The 20003-nt window shown below is 39.4% G+C and overlaps 1 protein-coding gene across 1 annotated transcript in view; it reads left to right on the forward strand.

Moving 5' to 3' along the window:
* LOC110827462 (uncharacterized) overlaps window positions 1-20003 on the forward strand; it is a 142473-nt gene that overhangs the window by 110685 nt on the left and 11785 nt on the right. Inside the window, exon 2 of the mRNA XM_022059169.2 lies at window positions 16070-16174. The gene's annotated coding sequence lies outside the window, so the exon portion shown is untranslated. The remainder of the gene's footprint in view (window positions 1-16069; window positions 16175-20003) is intronic.

The following is a 20003-nucleotide window of genomic DNA, read 5'->3' on the forward strand; positions in this document are numbered from 1 at the left end:
TTTTTTATTATTTCAGGATTTTTGGAAGTTCTTAAATACAATTTTACTGAGCTCATTGGTGTTGATATCGTCTAGGTGCCTTTTTTAAAAGAAAAATCTTCCAAATTTTTAACTAATTTATATTCCATGATAAATACTAGCTTTACATATCCACAACTAAATAAGCTGTTATAAGTATCCACAGAATAGAAACAGCACGCTGAAACAAAAGACTGTTCGCACGCTCATGGCCTACTGCGCAGCGCATATGTAGGCCAAATTTATAGAACGTATCAAAACTGATCTTTACGTGTTAGCGCTCTACAAACAGCGTAATTTCGCAATTTTCGACATGTCTGATTGCAAAGGTTATGTTTTTCTGGACGTCAGTTTTTAAATGATGGTTATAAAATCCCCCTCCCCCCAACTCGATAAATTCTTTTGTTCGCTTACAAACTGTTTTACGTTACAGAATTGTAAGCAGTATATAATTTATTTTTTATTTTTTATAAATGTTTGTAGAAAAACGCTTGTTGTTCAGCATAAAATGAAGAACGACTAGCTGTCATGCTTTTTTTTGCCAAGACGTAAACACGAAATGCAAAAGGTGTCTAAAAGCAGGCACGGAATCTCCAAGGACTCTTCTTACCACCTGCACAGAATTAGCAAAATAACACGCAACGTCTTGAATCTTAAGGACTTGTGGCGTTTTATACGAGGCTAGAAGACAATTACGAGGCTAGAAGACAAAAGGAGCAGAACGTTTTAGAGAGCACGGATGCTCTCTTAAAGAGAGAGTCCCTTTACACCTGTCCTATATTTTCCGATCAAATGAAGAGCCTCCTCTGGTCTAAGGTCTTTGAACCAAGTTGAAGTCCGCCCCAAAATGCCTTTTTATGTGAGTCGAACTCTTACCGGTAGTTATTTGCACTGTCATAAAACCAGCGAGTGTGGTTAAAAAAGGTTTAGACCACGAATAAAACTTTGGTTTTGTTCAAGTGGTTAGTAAAAAAGAAACTATATATTTTTAACAGAAAATGGGTTGTTTATGGGAGATAGCGGGAGAAAGGGATCTTAATTTATCTGTTCTTCTGCAGAGGGGTGGTCAAACCGTGGTTCAAGCGCCATTGAAAATTGAATTCAGCATAAATGAATACCATGAGTATTTTGAATGATTGTGTAACCGAACGTGGCGGTCGAATGGTTGGCACTTCTGCTTTGTATTACGAATGTAATGAGTTCCAACCTCGGCCAGACAACCGGATATCCTGACTGAGATTTCCTGGTGTTACTCACTGCCTCTGGCTAAATTCTCCTACTTTCTTCCATATCTTTTGAAGTTTGTCAGTCATTAATCATTCGATGCTATACACGTAGGCCTGAATTTAACTAAGCACCACGTCATGTAGTTATGTGGGGGAGGAAGTGGAGATATAGCTTCACGCAATCGTAACCTCGATTCTAGATGGGCGAGAGTGAAGCTAACTCCGCTTTACCCCTGTGGAAAGAACCCGGTCTGACTTTATAAGAGCCTGTGTGGGCTCTAGAGCGTCTCTCGACGGTGTCGCTAAGATAAAAATCCTGTCCTGCCGATAATTGAACCGCGATAGCGGTTAGTATTCCTGCTACGAAGTCTGGAGGTGTCGGGTTTGCATCTCTGTTTTGATCCAGGCTATCCTAATTGTAGTCCTTTCTAGTTTTACCCAGTTCGTCCACTCAACTGATGAGATAATATTTTATAATACATTGCCACCGATTCCTTTGAAATCCTTCTCAGATCATCATCTAGTGTTTCTTTCCAGTATAAGCTGAGAATTATAATAGGAACTGATGTTTCTACAACAAAACTTTTAGGGGTAATAACTATTTAATTTTCAGTGAAAGCGTAACTTTCTCTCGTTTTCAAATTTCTGGAGCTAAATAGCCTCAATTTCACACTGTACATTGGACATCAGAAATCTAGTAATGGTCCTACAAATGACAAACTGTATGATACAGTGTCCCTCAACAGAAATACCATAGAATTTATGAGCTCCTGCATGTTCGATACATCAGATTAAAGTAATCACTATATATCTGCAATCTTTCGTTCTACGTTTAATGTGCCGATATTTGCTTCCAAAGGACCACATTATACTCTGGTCGTACCAATCAAACGTCAAAACAGACATAAACTTGGGGAATGGAAATTTGGCTACCCCTGTTGTATCGGGGTTTGTTGCCTTTATTACCTACCACAAATTTCTGCACGGTTTCTCCAGATGTTTCCTTTCTTCCCATTGGTTCTTGAAGACATAAACTTGATGAAATAGCCGTGAATGTTTGGAAGCCACGAAGTACGGGCATCAGTAGAAGCGTGTGGCAGCGGTATAATAGGAATTGTACTTTGACCGCACTTTAAAATGCTTCACTCTTTTTGACAATGAGATATATGCGGATTGCCTGTCATGTATGTTGGACCCTAGCTAATTTGTGGGAAATGGAGGGAGGAGGTCAATGTTACAGGTCTATGCACTCTTCGAGGCATCGAATTCGTTTATATCAATGATTTATATTATGCTCAAAACATGCTGTGCCTAAAATAAATATTTAAAAACCATATTGAAAACTAAACATGTCAGTAAAGTATTGAATACAAAAAAATTGTTTTTAATTTGAGTTTGGATCTTGTAGAAAGGATAAATTTTGTTTTATTTGACAACTGGCGAAAGCACGTGTTCCTTTGTTAAAGCTGTAAAATAAAGGGATTGTTTGTTTATTATAACAATATGAGATCTAAGGTTTTGAGGTGCAGAAGATGTGGATGTTGATCTTCTGGTTTGCAACGCCATGTAGACGTGTAGGTAGATAACCAACTGATATCTGCTTACAATTCAACCTGGGTTCACAACTCGGAACACCAACATAAGAATTACGTATTATAAAAATTAAATGTGAGTATATATATAATGCTGTTGGCTAGCGTCCTGATGTCTTACGCATGTATTTTCCTCTTTATGAAAACACAAGTTACTTAAAGTGCCAGAGAACTATGGGATGTACTGAAATTATGAAGTCGCTTATTTATTGTAGCAACCGTGTTTAATACGTACTTTCGCAGATCACAGTGACGTCGTACAAGGTCGCTTCTGCGTTAAATGGTTCTCCATGTAACAAACCAGCGACGTACATAGTTCGTGTATAAATATACATTAAGTGGAACGAATAAAGAGCGATATAGTCTTTTGAAAGAATTTAGGTTGAGGGTTTTTGAGAACAGGCCGGTAAAGATATTATGAACCTAAAAGAGAGGAGGTAACAAGAGGACAGAGACAATTTCGTCATGAGAAATTTCATAATTCATATTCTTTATAAAGTATTATTACTACGAATGAATGAAGGAGGATGATAGTCGCAGGACATGTAGCATGAATGAGGATATCATAAATTTGTACAAGATTTTTGGAAGAAGGAAAACACTTGGGAAACTCACGGGTCTTGTTTCTAAAAAGGAATATTAAAATAATTTTAAAGAAATATGGTCATGAAATGTATTCATGTGGCTCGGGGTAGAATCCAGTAGTGACTTCTTGTAAACTCTGTAATGGGCCTTCGAGTCAAATCTCTTGACAAGATGAACAGGAATCAGCTTCTATGAAGAACTGTGCCCCACGGAGTTGGGAATACTGTCAGTTACTTCGACCCTCACATCATTATATCAGAAATCACGATACGGTCCCTCCTAGAGGGGAAGGCCAGCTTTCTCTCTTGGCACCTACCTGGTGTGTTCCATCGCAGATAGAAGAGACTACATCTTCAGGAAAAATGAGGAGACGAGGGATGAGAAAAAAAAGATGGCTAGGTCTAAATGTCATTGCCCTCTGAGGGTATAATGAGGGACTCTTTCTTCAAAAGCAGAGAGAAAGACCATACTCATTGTTGTTACATTACTGAAGAGAGGGGTGGCGGGAGGGAGTAAAGTAGGTCACAGGAGTAAGCACAGAATGGTATTGTTGTAGCTCCTTTTCTTCTGTGTTCTTTTTATAAATCTCTTTTATTAATAAACAGTTGGTACAGTGAGTACAATATTATTGTTGTGCTTATTGCTTTTACTCGTTTCCGTCTTGCAAAATTCTACTTCGATTAGATCAAAGACTCCACTTTCCTGCAAACAAATGCCGACTTGATTTACTTTGCGGCTGTGCAATTTAACAGTGGGAAAGAAGCTTAGAAGTTTACATAACCTCTCTGTTGTTATCATCTTCGCCATTCAGTTAAACCTTATGATAATTTTCATGAAACAGTCTGTATTGCAGTTGTCGATTAAATTGCATGGGACAATTTCTCTTCGAATTATTGCCAGTGTTTCACCATTTGCTTCTCCTATCTTCATATAAATATTTATCATTTTTAAATAACTAAGGAGTTGACTACTTATTCAGTGTGTAGTAAATAGAAGATAAATGTGAGAAACATGAATAAGGTTTTTGTTCGACTTCAGTTCTAAACTTTGTTGTGACGCATAGTGATTTCGCGTTCAATGCTACAAATATATATTTCGTACATGTAATTAACATAAACGTTACTGTTCTCAAATCGTTGGAAAGGCCATGTATTAAACTCCTTGTTAATTCCGTACACTACAGTAGCGGATTTTTCAATATGCCGATTTCTGAAAAAAAAAAATAGAACGAAAATTAGGAGCCAATTTGTTCGTCTTTCCCGATTTTATAGACTGCTTCTTGAACAAGGAAAATTCTCACAGAGCATAAATTGAAAACAACTTCTGTAGCCTCTTACAAGCAAATTCTCGATGTTCGTAATATTTATTTGTCATGCAACAAATGAAAGCGATAAGAAATCGATAACATCATGAATCATGCTACGTCATTGCTCATCATGGCAGGCAGCGAAGAAAATTACTGCTGGGGAAACTGAGGAAATTTACCAGTTTTTAAAAAGAGTTATGTCTTTAAATGTATTTGCATGAATGAAGGACTTTAGATCAAAATAGTCGTCTAATCACTTTAATATTCTAAATCAGTATTTCTGAATCAGTCCGCGGCGGACAAACTAAGTATAAAATTCCGAATTTGTTCTTATTTAGGACTATAGTGACAAATTTAGATTGTTGCTTTGATGCTTATTCTGAAGCCTAGACATCCTATTTACTTCTAAAGCACAAAAATATTGGTCTGAGGATAGCCATTAGCACCGTGTTCCTCCTCACTGAAACGCAACATACTGATCGGCCACTGAAGGAATATAGTCGTACGTGTTGAAATGCCTGCTGTTTGTTATTCTATATTCTAATGCAGTTAATGGAATGAAATTCAATCAAGCAGCTGTGATATTATTGCAAGGCTGCCCGTGCTAAGAATCCTTACAATAACAGTGACTTGTTAATTTCCAACCTTGAAACAAACGCAAATATTAGAAAATGTGCAATATATTCGTAGGATTGCAGGTTCTCACAATATAGAGCATAAATATGGCTGTCTTCCGGTGATCGCCCTGGTGATGGAGTCAGTAAGCACCTCTGAAACGTCGGTAAACATCTACCAGGCTATGTAGGATTTGAGGTTTTCACAGCGGTGAGTCTGAAGATTTCTGTCTTCTGGGTTGTTGCGCTGTGTAGTCTGGTCGATGTTAACCAACGTTTCAGAGGTCATACTGCGTCCGTTATCAGGGCGATGACGGAGGCAGTATGACCTCTGAAACGTTGGTTAACATCGACCAGACTACACAGCGCAAAAACCCAGAAGACTGAAATCTTCATACTCATCGCCCTGATGACGGAGGCAGTATGACCTCCGAAACGTTGGTTAACATCGACCATACTACACAGCGGAACAACCCAGAAGACAGAAATCTTCATCTACCAGGCTACACGGCACTGTTACAGAGAAGACAACTATTTCCTGCAATAACATTTTTTGTCAGCGTTGAAGATGGGTAGTTAATTCAAGTCGGGAAGTGTGAAGAGAAAAGAGCATATCGAGTGCGACCATTTTAACTCTGATAATGAAGGATAAGAAACTGCAAGTACATCAGATACCTTAAGAAATCACATCGTATCGTAGGAAGGATTTTTCTTCGTCGACAGGTAAAAAGAGAGAAACACCTATTCTGCTGGATCCTGTAGACCGAGCTATTCCCGATCTGTGGTCCTTCCTTCGTCTTCTGTGAATACAGATCGGGAATACCTCGGTCTAAAGGATCTAGCAAAATAGGTGTCTCCCTCTTTTTTACCCGTCTACGAGGGAGATTCAGCCGTAGAAAAGCAGTGATTTTTAAAAGTTCTTTTAGATGAATGAGACTTTATTGAAATACATACGATTGATAAATTAAAACAAAGGAAGTAGTTTTCTGATATGCTTGTTTTTTGCGATTTCCTTTCATTTTTTAGGCACAGTTGCGAAAGAATGTGTAAATCTGCCTACTCATACTGAAGAAAACCAAATTTTTAAGTTTATTTGATCATAACATAAATATAAGTGAGAAGTATTTAATATGGAAAAAGTTTGTCTGGCTGATACAAGAAGCGGGGAAAACCTATGGTTTTATTACAGTTCACCTGTCGCCACTATGTCATTAATCAAGATGATGTTGCTGTGAAGACTGCAAGTCAGGTAGTTGAAAATTGTGCACGAGCTACCATTTTTATAAAATTAGTGTAGACTAAGGTCGATGTGTTGTCCGAACTCTAAATTCATGACACATTAGACACGAGGTCGGAGATCCCTAGGCCTTTTGCGACAATTCATCTGTCTACAATTAATTTTAAGCTTTCGTTGAGAATACTAACTCAGTTGAACAAGACATTAATCAGCTGTTATGTTTGGTGACATTATCAGAGATGGACCGTAACATCATTCTCAGTTGAGAGAACATATTAAAATCAATCTTTTTTGAAGGTGGAATTGAAGATGAGGATTTGATTCAGGTGGTTCGATATTTTCCAGTGGCGGGTTCTTGTGTACACAATAATTAACATCCTGGTTTTATTAAAGGTGAATAATTTATTTACTGTCTGAGAAACTATAGACTATTAGTTTCTCAATAAGTGCTATGCTCCATGAAGATATAACAGTACAGTGCGTTCTGCATTCATCATATTTTGACTCAGGATGTTGTTTAAGAGTAACAAAGTAATAGGTTCTATAGAAGGAGGAAATTTCTTGACCATCTGCTCAACTGGCGTCTTTCAAGAAAGCCTATTCATCATGTAGTTGGTTTGACGTATTCAGTCAGTCAGCCAGCCAGATGCATAGGTAATCCGAACCTTTAAATATCCGTGAGATTTCTCTGCTGGGAGAGAAGCCGAAAGAAGTGTCCTATTCTCTCTTCATCTGAAGGTACCATACCTGCTGTAACCTACATTTGGGTTTATAATTGAGTTGGGTTAAAATAAGAAACAGTAAGTTAATACTTCGATGGCAAGAGGGAAAGTTGAACGTGTTGACTTCCCCCTTCCCCCCCGCTGTGAGGGGTCAGGGTAGCAAGCAATGCGTTCTGGCCGGTTTGTGTAATTCTCATGCCTATTTGTCAAGGTAATGAATGATACGTGGGGTCCGGAACTTGGACTTCGTGAGAGCTGTAAATCTGACACCGCACTACAGCGTCCTTCGAAAATCGAAAGCATAACAAATTTATAGGTGATTCCTCATTTTTAAAGTCTGCATTTTCCACGAGTTAAGTCGTGTATTTTCTTACCTGTCATTACGTTTGGTTAAAAGCTAATGTTGTGTTAGCCATTTTATTTGTCCTTTGACAGTCTTTGTTCTATGGTCTCTGTGGGCTTTTGTGAACACGGCAGCGAACCCTTAAGTTACATAACAAACGGGTAATTTCACTAACTTAGCAACTATTAGCTTCTCTGTTATAGAATTAGCTCTCTCTCCACAAGTATTTGGTGTTTTCAAGCCTGGTCCTAGGTCCTCTACTCATATACGTGATATCCTCTTAAGAATGTAAACAAATGCGCGTTATTCTAGATCCTGTCTTTCTGCTTATATTTGCGTGCCGTCTCCAATTTAAGTCGTGATAGCTCAGTCAGTATAATGACTTGAGTGGCAGGCTACACGACCAGGGTTAAATGCCCGGCAAGGCAGGCCATATTGTCTAGACCGGCCCTGAGGCCCACTTAATTTCCCATCCATTTGGCACGGGGTAAAGGAGCCGAAGCCTGAAGTGATTAGTTACCAATGTGAATGCCTGTAGCTTACCTCCACTCCTCTCACTATTCTGCGGTGTTTGGTTATACACTAAGGCAACTTTATCTCTTTTTAACTGATAATTTCTGCGCACTATTTGTTTATTGTATGTACTGAACAGTCCGCTATGTGTTTCTTAATTTTATAGACTTTCTCTTAAAGTTAATCCCAATAACAAATTACGACACGTAATTGCAGCTTATATTGTTCATTTCTTATTCCTTCTTAGAATTCGTGTTTAAATTCCAAGACATTCGTTCGGATTGGATGCTGCCTTCATAATATTTATCTTCTCAATTTAGTCTTGAAGTATTTATTTCCTCTGTGACATTTGAGGTTCTCTGAAAGTTGGCTGTCTTTTTCGGGTATAGCAGCCTGTAGTCTGATAGATATTGATTCTTTGCTCTGATTATGGAAGCAGTAAGCTCTTCTTAAACATCGGCCAATATCTACCAGATGACCATCTTCATTTTTTGCACAGTGTACGTGGCACTGAATTTGCTTTACATACTATTCTAAATATTATGTCGGGACAAAATGTTGAACAGAATTCTGAAGAGAAATAGTAGCAACGGTAACAAATGTGGGTCTGACTCATAAAATGGAGGAGAAAGTTCCGGTAATTTATCTTAACAATGGCGATAGAAAGTTCAGAGAAAACTGGAAAAGACCGTAATAATAAATGTTAAGGAATGATGTACGTTACAGGTAAGATGAGAAAAGCTTGGAAGGTGATTTTTCTACCGGAACTTGACAACTTAAAACATTCGGGCACACAAAAGGGCTCCCTTACCTGTACATCTTTTATCATCTTTTTGGGATCTACTTTTCTAAAAACTTAGGGTTAGAAACTTTCACGTGCCTAGTTACCTTTACCTTGAACGAAACCCTCATCCATCCTGACGCCTTTCTGTAAAATGCGCACTAAAGGAAATATAGTTCGTTGACCCTTGTTATTTGGGGTTATTTCTTTATATTTGGAGTTGTAGGTACTGTGCGAGAATGCCTACTGAGAGCAACTTCACCGATTGATGAGAAGGGGTAAAATAAAGCCAGAGTATGTAACGGATTCAGTGATGTAGTCAAAAACTTTTATGACCGACATTTCTATTTGTATGTACTAATCCAAAAAATAGATAGTTAATTTATTACAGTAGGCTGCATATTTTGTAACAAAGCATATAGAAATTGAAAGTCGTATAAGTAATTAACTGACCACCTGGTAGCAACACTGATGGAACATTAGTTCGTCAATGAACACGATCCTTACGTATTTGCATCTAAATCCCATCCAGGTGACTAATTTAACTAAGATCAATTTTCTCCAATCCCACCACATCGGTTTTCCATAAGACCACCTTTGAGGATGTTTCCTCTCAAAAATTTCGTTTGTGCTTCTTCTGTCATCAAAACGAGCTACACTCAGAGCTTAATATAGTTTCATAAACTGTATTATCACAATAAAACAAAGTGACACGTGCAAGCCCTCCGTAAATAATATTCTGAATTGTCCAATTAGGCTAGTTGGTACAAGGTGCGATCGGAAAGTTTCAAGACTGTGTCAATAGAGGGCGAACCGGATGTAGTACGAGCTTCTGCCGCTAGGGGGTGCGGCCTACATTTATAGTGAATCAGTGTACCAGCCGGCATCATCGAATTAGCATTTGTTTCTTAGTTACGGGTGTTTTGGTAGTGCATTACACCGACCCTCCTGCGATTTCGGAATGACGTGTGCATCAAATTTTGCCAAAGACTCTCCAAAACGGCTACGGAAACCTATGAAATGCTAAAGCAAGCATTTGGGGAGTCCGCAATGGGTCGTGCACAAACTTTTGTGTGGCATTCACGTTTTAAAAATGGCCGAACCTCTGTCGATGATGACGAGCGTTCTGGACGACCATCTTCGAGCACAACGTCCGAAAATGTTACGAAGATTCGGCAGGCCATTCACGACGATCGACGTCGTACCATCAACGAACTTGTGCGACATTGTTGGGATAGGCTATGGGACCTGTCAGCTGATTCTAAAGGAAGAACTCCACATGCGACGCATCATGACAACGCGCCAGCGCACACCGCCCTCAAAGTTCGGCAGTTTTTGGCCTCAAACACCATGGCCGTCATCCCGCACCCTCCTTATTCGCCGGATTTAGCTCCGTGTGACTTCTTTCTCTTCCCAAAGATGAAAATTCAGCTAAAGGGAAGGAGATTTGAGACGAGAGAAGAGATTCAGGCAGAATCGCAGATGGTGCTTGACAGGCTGACAAAGAAAGATTTCCAGGGATGCTTCCAGGCTTGGCAGCGGCGCTGGGATCGTTGTGTTCACTCCCAGGGGAACTACTTCGAGGGTGATGGATGAATTTAATACCTGAGATAAGTGTACGGGTTTTTATACGCGCAGTCTGGAAACTTTCGATCGCACCTCGTACTACTAGGTCCAAATGAAGTTCGAATGCTTTGTTTCAGACACGTGTTTTCCATGTTCTGTCGGAGTTTCAGAGCACATTTCGTAAGGACACAAGCAAAGTACGTGTAACTACAACGTTGCTCATTCCCGAAAGCCAAAGTTACACATTAATTGTAGACACGAAAACCTAGGGACAAACATCAAAGCAAAACATGTATTGTTCCACAAGAGCCAATTATTAACGTTTCGGACAGTATGGATGATAATTACGTAGTACCAGAACTCAATAACGTGTTCTTCTGTTGATTTACTGGAGTTTCCAATGTTTCGGCAAGAAACAGACGTATAGCTTCGAATATGATGCAAAGTTATTGTGTTACTAAAGTCAATTTGGCAACTGATAGAAATACAATTAACTCGCCTTTTATGTTTATACAGCAGACAGCCATTACGATTAACAAAAAGCTCTTATAAGCAACCCTCAAGAGTGTGTTATGTATCGGTGCGTGTACGCATGTGGCAAAGGAACGTGCTGCTTAGTGTTCTTTTCTTCGGGTTGAGACAGCAAAATGTGTTTCTCGTGTTCCCTGTGAGTGCTGCCTGCGGAAGAGAGTATGTGACAGAATACTTGTACAAATTAATGTAATGCGGAGCTTCATAATTTGTATTTTTTAAAATAAAACTTTCTACGTAGATCTCTTGCACTTCGGCACCACTCAGTACCGACGTACACAGATTGGAGGATAACTAAGAAATAATTGTATTCTATTAAATAGACCATTTTTTCCATTTATGCTAAAATTGTCTCCGCCATTCCCACAGAAAAACACGACCTTAAAAGTGAACGTTAAATTGTTTGTCGTATGTTTTTGCTTTTCCTTTTTCATAAATCATTTTGTCACATTATAAAGCGGGCTTACCGGAAGATATTTTTTTAGTTACATTTAAATTTTAAGCTTTTACGATACGGAATATTTTTCCGAAATTATTTAGTAACAGTTACATGAAACATACAAATTGTATTTGCTCTACAGGGGCTTTTCTCTCTCTCTCTCTCCCCCCCCCCCCCCCAGATTGTGCATATTTAACCTCATTGCCGTCGTATAAGTGCTCTTAAAATAAACGAATAAACTTAGAAATGTAAAACTAAATACTAGAAACTATCTTAACACAATAAGGAAACTTATTAGTTCAAAAATAATTAATTACATCGGGGACGGCAATCCACTGGCATGGACTGAGAAATCAACTAGCAGTGGTTGTTTGGATTATTTCTAAATAAATATCCATAGTGTGCAGTTCAACAGTTCAGTAAGTCATGTCCTTTGTGTAAAAGTGTACAGCATCAGATCCTTCATTGGGTCATCTAACCAAGATGGGCTAACGCCTGTCACCGTTTCTATACGTAACATAGCTTTCGGTGTAAATATCATAGGATTAATCGGAAGAGTTAGTATCACAGTATCACATCCTCAAGAACATTCCGAGAATAAAGTGTGCATATATACAATATCTCCAGACTATAAACTATCTTTTATGTGAACTGATTTAAACTATGACAATGGCTGCTTCCATCAGCAGTGTGCTGGCAGCAGCAGACACCTCTTAAACGTCGATAAACTTCTACCAGACTACTCGGCGCAACAACCCAGAAGACAGCGATCTTAACCACTCATTTAGTTAACTGGGATACTGGGAACGACCCGTTCTTCAAGTGTCTGAGCACTGCGGGTCCCAACTTTTCGTTGGATTGATCTACAGACATTCAGTTGGACTCCTTGGACGAGGGGATTTAGTTAACTCCACTGTTTAAACGCATCGTGCGCTGGAGAACTAGACCAGCTTTTGGCCCTTCGTAACATCTACAAATCTCACACACGAGGGTCACGAAATAAGGCTTCATAAGACCAAGCAAAATAGAGTATTCAGCGAGTTAAATAAATCCCTTAAATCCTTCTAAGGATGTAACGTTTACATCACAAAAATAAAAGGCAAGGCTGAACATTTTTTGTGTAACTGGAAAGGTGGAGATAGAAATAAACAGGCAGCTATTTTTCTCAATAAAAAGTATTTGCACAAACCACAGAAAACAGGAAGAAGTAGGCCTATGTTCTTAAGTACCAGAGTTCTGTTGCTAAGACAGATACTATTGTGTTAATGCTACTGCACACTGTTATATGTGATGCATAACTATTCTGAATACCAGGGGCTTCAAGTTGTAGAAACACTTATATCATCGTATGTTTAATCTATAGAGGCCTAAATTAATGATTAGGAGGTTAAATTATATTTCATGGGATTCAATTTGGTACGTGGTTTAAGGACAAAAACCATTTAATGTCATAAGTGGAAATGGAGGCCTTTATTGTTGATACAAACAAAGGAAGTTTTTCATTTACTTTTTAATCCACGAGATATCCTAACGCAGAGATGACGTGTATTGATGTCATCATAGTAACGGACGACGTTCTGCCTGATGGAGGTTCAGGGACGGACATTCCAGAAACTTATTCACTGTCGGACTGGCTTACTAAATACTGTGGTAAGAGGCGAGAATCTTTGAAGGGTTATTGAGCTCTGCCGGGCTGACCTCCACGTGCAAGTGGTATGGACACGTGTTACCTCGGTACTACCTAGAATAGAGTTTCTCAATCGGCGGGTTCGTTCTCAGATAATAAACTAAGCGTTCTATGACCACTGAGGGGGTAACGAATTCTGTTTATTCAGCAGATGGATAACCAAAAATATTTTAGAAACAGTAACCTCTTATGGCTCTTCGTACTTAAGAAAATATAAAAATCATTGCGAAGGTGATGTGTGATATTATACTTGTTAATAATTAAATATATAAATCCCCCCCTATATATAAGTATGTGTTCAGAACACAGTGCATTTGATATAGACCAAAAGTATGAAGATGAATTAAGTACTAAGTGGCGTTAAATAAGAATATGAAGATGCCAGTCTCCTGGGTTGTTCTCATAGCGATCGCCCTAAAATGGAGGCAATAAGTACCTCTGAAACGTCGGTACACTTTTACCAGGCTACAAGAAGAAACAACCCCACAATACATCCATCTGAACACGTTTCTGTCGTATTAAATTAGCTGCCTAAAATAATTCTGCAAATGTAAATATAATCTTACAACGATCAGAAGTTTCCATCAACACTATTATAATTTGTTCATTTTATAATCGCATAGCTATACTACCTGCTATGTTAGATATACTGAATAACAGTATGGCCATAGATAATCAGTCAGCATTAATTTTAAGTTTATTTTATATTTTTGCAGCAATTTTGATTTAAATTCAAATATCCAAAACTTGTTACCCGACCTAGCTCTCTTGAAATCAATTGACCCCCACTGTTTCCTGCTGAGATTACGGGTTCAGAAAATAGCAAACTAGCAAAATATTCCGAAATTGGAGTCGTGAGTTTTGATAGCCTAGACGAAGAATTATCAAAGCGACTCAGTGAGAACTTCTGGTGTCGGTCAACTTGCAGAAACAATTACACTTTCTTACATCCTGGGATTTCTCATATATTTATATTCAAAACGTATATTTGTGTGTTGAGGGCAACTCAAAATTAAGTATGATATTCTCTCTTCTGAAATTCCGTTCAGTTGTTATATCTATTTTCCTCTGCGAGAAAGGAATATTGTATATCCTTTAATCTCTGTAATGGTGACATTAAAGATGTTATAATTATATAAGAAGAGACGCAACACTATCTGTGAACTGTGCATGTCATTGCATGCGTTGGGTTAATGACATGATGGCAGCGAAGTGTAATTAATTCGTCACGTACGTTAGTCCTTTGTACTGTTTTCAGATTCCTCTTCATTGTAATGGCATATTTGTGCCTTGAGACAGTCCTGCATTCAAGTCATCGGTGTGAAATCGGGTGTTCCTGAGGGTCATTTTTTCGTAAAGTAATGGGATGCGTCACGCGTGATGCGCTCTAGTGGGAGGACTCCTAACTGCTTTAGCGGAAGAAGGCATTCAACTGTCCTGCAAACTGCAAATAGCGTCCGCTGCATAACATTCAGCAGAAAACCTGAACATCTGTCATCCCGCCGCTGTCCTCTCCTGAAGAACAGTTCCTGAACAAAAGACACGTGACATGTGCATGCATATATACATATACAAAGGCATTCCACACGTAATATTAAAAGTATTATGTTTGAACATACGCCCAGACGGGTTCTGATAGTCCAGCGCTGAGAGGCAACTACTTCAGGGGTCCAGTTGCGTAATATTCCCTACTGACTGCAATAATTGATGTCATGTCCGTTTTACCGGCACCAGACAAGGTGACTGGCCTTCCTGAGTCCTTCACCTCATCCAAAATATCTCTGTGAAAAAACGACATACATGCAGTGCTAATTTCTCGCTCATTTCTGAATTCAAATCTTTGTCGTAATGAGGACTCACGTTATAAGCCCATTATGCGGTCTCACATAAAGAACTAACGTAGAAATTCAGTTTCATATTTGTATGCATTCAGAAGCAAATGAGTTTCGTGTTTCTCTGAAGAAACTTAACTCATTTTCTTTCATATATCATACCTCATCCCTAAATTACCTTCGTTCTCATGGTCTTTAGCAGGACATGGTATCGGTTTTCTGTTCCAAACTCTATGTGAATGCACTGATGTGTAACATTCCCCCTTCTTCGTTATGCCTACTCGCGCCAGACAATGGCCTTTGCTGTAACGTCAGCGAGTATTAGTCACTGTCGTCGGTAACTGCAATTAAGCATACCATACAGATTAGTAGGACTACATAATTGCAAACGTATTGACTGTTATGACTTATTACTTACACTAAAGAGCACTTTAATACTTAACTACATCTTGTATCTAAGAACCGTCTAAAATAGACAAAATTTCTAAGAAATGAATTCCATTCAGTTAGCAGAAATTCACGTCTGTTTATCGAGAGAGAGAGGAAATGCACAGATGACAGCTTAAGGCAGTGCTGAATGTACAGTGGAAAAATTTGTGGAATATCCTGACCGTATCTCGCACGTCCAGGTTCTTTCCCGAAATTTTTCATGACAGGAAAAAGAAAACACTTCCGGTACCAGTATTATAAGGTAACAAAATAATCATTGGCATATACGAAATATTATCGGTGCAAAAACGATTGGAGTAAAACTCGAAAAACGGGTACAAATGTTCATGTTCATGTTGGTTTCTCAGTTGTGAAGCAGTGTGGATTTAGTTACCAACGTTGAGGAATAACATATCGATTTCACCTTCAAGGCATCATCACGTCTGAAGATGTAAACAGTATGTTCCTTCGAAAGGCTGGCATCTCCCTAAAAACGACACAGCTTCAGAAGTACGAAAATCTACATCCACATCTTCGCCACATTGAAAACACCAAATTTAAACAAATTTTGATATTTGTTTTGTTTATGTGATAGTTTAGTTAACGTCGTTGTCTGAATTGAATTAACTGTGTGGTGTCGAATTACAGGATGGATGTGAGTGGTGACGTAACAAGCTTGCGGAAGAAAGCAGTCATCATCTCCTTTAGCCCCTTCGATTCAGGATTAAGTGAAGCAGATCACTTCAGCGCATTGTAAGTTCTCTTGTGAAAAATCCCACAAACACTATCTTTAATTTTACTCAATTTGTGGGTTATTTGACTACACTGGTACTAGCTCAGACTATGTAGTGTCGAATCGTAGGGTCATTAATAAGTACTGAATTGGAAATATTATTGAATGAATATGTAATGGGCTTATAAAGTTATTATCCTGTCCCAGTATTTGCCTGGAGTCAGGTTAGCCGGTCTCCGGGTCGAGATTTAATCCCGAAACCTCCCGAATATGGAAAAGGAGAGCTAACGACTCGGATGCGGTAAATAAATGAAAGGAAAGAGTTCAATAATATTATTCCATCAGAGATACAACAGAAGACACATCTGCTTTATAGCACACAAAGTTTTAGTGCGTCCATATTACGAGTAACAGAATCACCGTTTGTGATGACACCTACACTATGCTAACTTTCTGGCAGAAAAACTTTGGATTTATATGACGTCAGTTTATTTGTCCGATTCTATATTTATATGCACGATTTTCCTTCGATAAGAATAACGTCGGGGGTGGACAGCGTAACACAAACAAATTAAAGAAATTTAATATTTAACGACTTTAATGCGATTAAAAGTTATTAGCATTGACAGACTACAAGAGTTGAACCAGACTTCGTAGCACATACTTGGAATATCATAAGTTCACAAGTTGGTTCAGCGTTATTAAACACTAAATGAAATAAAGCGTTGTTATAACCACACGCACAGAGAAACTAACCGAGCGATCTGATTCAGCGATAACGAACGCTCTGAAATTCAGTTCCAGAAAAATCATGTTTCTAACCTCTACTAGGTTAGAGGCTTTTCTGACTGATTTAAACGCTTCCCTAACTTTCTACAAGTCAATAAGATAAAATTAGACTAAGAAGGATTTCCTTAAAATCCTTCCCTGCTCACCATTCAAGCCCACTTCGTTCGACGTTTTATAAGCTCCATAACTGAAACAATGTCATCAAGTAATAAGAGAATAAATTATAAATTTTTGATTTTCGTTTTCCAAATATTCTGTATGTATGTATGGTTTGACGTTTACACAGCGGTGAGTATGAAGACTTCTGTATTTTGGGTTGTTGCGCTGTGTAGTCTGGTCGATGTTAACCAACGTTTCAGAGGTCATACTGCCTCCGTCATCAGGGCGATGAGTATGAGGATTTCTGTCTTCTGGGTTGTTGCGCTGTGTAGTCTGGTCGATGTTTACCAACGTTTCAGAGATCATACTGCCTCCGTCATCAGGGCGATGAGTATGAAGATTTCTGTCTTCTGGGTTGTTGCGCTGTGTAGTCTGGTCGATGTTTACCAACGTTTCAGAGGTCATACTGCCTCCGTCATCAGGGCGATGAGTATGAAGATTTCTGTCTTCTGGGTTGTTGCGCTGTGTAGTCTGGTCGATGTCAACCAACGTTTCAGAGGTCATACTGCCTCCGTCATCAGGGCGATGAGTATGAGGTTTTCTGTCTTCTGGGTTGTTGCGCTGTGTAGTCTGGTCGATGTTAACCAACGTTTCAGAGATCATACTGCCTCCGTCATCAGGGCGATGAGTATGAAGATTTCCGTCTTCTGGGTTGTTGCGCTGTGTAGTCTGGTCGATGTTAACCAACGTTTCAGAGGTCATACTGCCTCCGTCATCATGGCGATGAGTATGAAGATTTCCGTCTTCTGGGTTGTTGCGATGTGTAGTCTGGTCGATGTTAACCAATGTTTCAGAGGTCATACTGCCTCCGTCATCAGGGCGATGAGTATGAAGATTTCCGTCTTCTGGGTTGTTCCGCTGTGTAGTCTGGTCGATGTTTACCAACGTTTCAGAGGTCATACTGCCTCCGTCATCAGGGCGATGAGTATGAATATTTCTGTCCTCTGGGTTGTTCCGCTGTGTAGTATGGTCGATGTTAACCAACGTTTCGGAGGCCATACTGCCTCCGTCATCAGGGCGATGAGTATGAAGATTTCTGTCTTCTGGGTTGTTGCGCTGTGTAGTATGGTAGATGTTAACCAACTTTTCAGAGGTCATACTGCCTCCGTCATCAGGGCGATGAGTATGAAGATTTCTGTCTTCTGCGTTGTTCCGCTGTGTAGTATGGTCGATGTTAACCAACGTTTCGGAGGCCATACTGACTCCGTCATCAGGGCGATGAGTATGAAGATTTCTGTCTTCTGGGTTGTTGCGCTGTATAGTCTGGTCGATGTTAACCAACGTTTCAGAGATCATACTGCCTCCGTCATCAGGGCGATGAGTATGAAGATTTCCGTCTTCTGGGTTGTTCCGCTGTGTAGTCTGGTCGATGTTTACCAACGTTTCAGAGGTCATACTGCCTCCGTCATCAGGGCGATGAGTATGAATATTTCTGTCCTCTGGGTTGTTCCGCTGTGTAGTATGGTCGATGTTAACCAACGTTTCGGAGGCCATACTGCCTCCGTCATCAGGGCGATGAGTATGAAGATTTCTGTCTTCTGGGTTGTTGCGCTGTGTAGTATGGTAGATGTTAACCAACTTTTCAGAGGTCATACTGCCTCCGTCATCAGGGCGTTGAGTATGAAGATTTCTGTCTTCTGGGTTGTTCCGCTGTGTAGTATGGTCGATGTTAACCAACGTTTCGGAGGCCATACTGACTCCGTCATCAGGGCAATGAGTATGAAGATTTCTATCTTCTGGGTTGTTGCGCTGTGTAGTCTGGTCGATGTTAACCAACGTTTCAGAGGTCATACTGCCTCCACCATCAGGGCGATGAGTATGAAGATTTCTGTCTTCTGGGTTGTTGCGCTGTGTAGTATGGTCGATGTTTACCAACGTTTCAGAGGTCATATTGCCTCCGTCATCAGGGCGATTCCGCGGAAACGTTGGTTAACATCTACCATGCTTCACGGCGCAACAACCCAGAAGACAGAAATCTTCATTCTATATGTATTTTGTAGCCTTTGCATTTAGCGTTACTGTCTATCCCAACAGCCCAAGTGGTTCATCTGGTTCTTCCTATCCTTGTATGGGCAATCTTCAATCACGTCTGTTTGAAATCTTTCTTCCTCTCTGTCTCTCGTGAGTAAGGGATCATCGCTCTCTTACGTCATTCCAGCTGGCCGTAGATGTCTACTGTGTATCAGGGACATTCTGATAGAAAAATACGAATCTTAATAGCTCACATCACAAAACAAATCATCTTTATTTTTGTCACAAGAACCTAGTTGCTTTCACCAAAAGTTGACAGGAAAAGTCGGAAGAAATTAATTTGGTGTGTTCAGTTCACACATAGGGACGACTAACGAACTTTCTCTTCGTAGGCTGCATTGACAATTGACAGTCTCACACGTCTCGTCCTGAGATTCCAGAAGGGTTAATAGCTTTCACGGTACCTATCTTAAATTTTGCTTGACGAATTATTTCTCTCTCCAATTGTATCCCAGAAAGATGAAGAAGCAAAGGATAAAAGAAAATTACATAATGAGGAGCTTTATAACCTGTACGTTTCTTTTTCATCGTTCACATCAAGTGCTCTGGCACTTTCCGACTCAGAATTGCTACTCCCAATCCAATAATTGGTTCTATCGTTAAAATGGTTTGAGGCAATAAAATGTCACCTCCAAATAAAATCCGCTATAAGTCGTAATACAGCTTTTAATATGAACCACTCCGGTCATTTCTTATGCCTTGCTTTAGGATGTTCAACTGTCAGAAGAAATAAACAGTCAAAGTTCTGATTCTTAATCCTTTATCGATTTTCTTTTAATGATTACAAGAACCTTACTTTTCTGCGCTTAACATTATCTTGTTTCAAGTCACAGAATTAATGACTCATATATCTGACAGGACTCTCTTTTC

This window comes from Zootermopsis nevadensis, unplaced genomic scaffold (assembly GCF_977971745.1).
Source record: "Zootermopsis nevadensis isolate Lab colony 2312 unplaced genomic scaffold, Znev_1.0 Znev_ptg000018l, whole genome shotgun sequence".
NCBI lineage: Eukaryota > Metazoa > Arthropoda > Insecta > Blattodea > Termopsidae > Zootermopsis > Zootermopsis nevadensis.